Below are 2,043 nucleotides of genomic sequence, written 5' to 3'. Positions count from 1 at the left end.
CCCTCTGGGCATCAAACTCCAAGCACAGTGCTCTTTGGAGTGGAGGGAGCTCCTACAACTACAGGAAGCCATCCTGGACATCCTGGCAAACAAGATAACAGAAGAGCCACTCCTGGCCAGTGCAGCCCTCTCACATGCCTTGTCCCCACACAGTTAGTTGTTCAGAGCTGCAGGAGCAAAAATATGTGTAGCACTCTCATATTCTATTTCTTTTTTTTTTCCTTCCTTTCTAGCCATGACCCACAAATCACGTTTAGGCCCTTGCGTCTCTCTAAACACCTATCCTTAGAAGGTGGGAAGGGTCAGGAAGGGCAACCTGCTACAGCAGTGAGAATACGACCAGCAGACAGAAAACCTTGGCTGTCCTCGCCAGTGTCCCATATCTCGAGCATGTCCCTTCATTTCTCTGGGCCTCTGCTTCCTTGTTATTAAATTCCTCGTGCTACGATATCGGCTTCCTTATTGCTGATGATTAATAAAGGGTCAGGCTAGGTGACCTCCAACATTCCCTCCGGCTCTGTTTTTGTGAGAAGGAAATATGAGTAACATAAATAGGTGTTTGGCCAAAGGCGTTTGGTCTTTGGACTGTTTTATCTCCATTTTTAATGGATTCATTATAATCAGGTATTTTGATTCATCAAAGTCATATCCAAGCTGGGTGTCCTGGTGCTATTGTGGCATAAAAGCCTAAAGAAATTAGGTGTGAGTAATTTGGATGCATGAAGGCGAAAAGCCCTCATATTCTTATGGGCTTAGCAGCAGATGGATTAATACTATAATGCTAGGTTTTAAAATAACAGTAATTAATGCATGAGACAGGCCCTTTTATCTAGGGTGCTCAAAAGGCCTTGAAGTCATTAACCCATTAATTCACCTGCCTGCAGCCATCAAGAGGTCAGGAGGAATCTTTGTAGAAGACCAGCACAGCCAGAAACTCCAGTCACAACAATGAGGAACAGCCAGGACCAGCTAGCAGGAAGGAGATGGGAGGTGGGGGCTGCTACAATAGTTCTCTGGGAAGAATTCAATGGAAAATTCTCCTTTTGGTCGACTGACAACCATGTAGCCACTCACTGGGCTCTCAGAGTGGATTCTCAGGGATGTTGCATTTCATCATCTGAAAAATCTCTTTACCCTTCATGTAAACTGTAGCTTGACAGCTTCAGAAAAGAGTGACATCATGCCCAAAGCAAGCAGAGGGGGCACTCTCAGAGGAGGACACTGGCACTCTCAGAGGAAGACACTTTTTAAAGTTAAGGAGACTGTAAAGATAGAACACTGCTGTAGAACAATTTTGTCAAGAGTTTTAAGTTTCTGCCTTATTTGTAGGTGGTTTCCATTAAAACTCATCTATTAAAAGCAGACTGCTGGGTGGCACCTGTGGCTCAAAGGAGTAGGGCACCGGCTCCATATGCTGGTGGTGGCAGGTTCAAACCCAGTCTCGTCTAAAAACTGCACAAAAAAAAATCACACTGCTGAAAAGTACTTTTTGAAGGATTAGGCCTTGGCTGCCCATCATGGTGGGCACCTGCTTGGACCATTCCTGGCATTGCCTAAGGCTTTGGCTATTTTATCATTAAAATCATTCAATGAATCAAACCGCCCAGCACCAAGGAGGCGCTCCACACAGGGCCAGATACTATAGGGCATAAAAGTATATTTATAGTCCAGGCTGCTATAAAATCTAACCAAGGAAATGAATTAATAAGTAAAATAGAGATATATCTTATTATTCTTTTATTTCTATTTATTATTACCTAATATATTAATTAATTTTTAAAAATAGGCAGAAAATAGGATGGTGTCGTTTTGAACAGGATGGACCCTAAGTCTTACAGAGTCTGTGGTGGGAGGTGATCAGCGAGGGCTTGGATGATTGATTAGAGAAGGTAGGAAGGTCACAAAGGAGAGAAAACGAGCTGGATCCCAGATGAAGACAAAGTGTTTGGGTCAGAAACAGGATCACTGGGAATAAAGCAAACAGCAGTGTGGGACCGGGACCAACATCTGAGAGAAGGTGAGCAGAAGGGAGCTTGTTTCTTT

Source organism: Otolemur garnettii, unplaced genomic scaffold, assembly GCF_000181295.1.
Source record: "Otolemur garnettii isolate 467f Iridium unplaced genomic scaffold, OtoGar3 scaffold00124, whole genome shotgun sequence".
Lineage (NCBI taxonomy): Eukaryota > Metazoa > Chordata > Mammalia > Primates > Galagidae > Otolemur > Otolemur garnettii.
Note: the sequence above shows the minus strand (reverse complement) of the source record.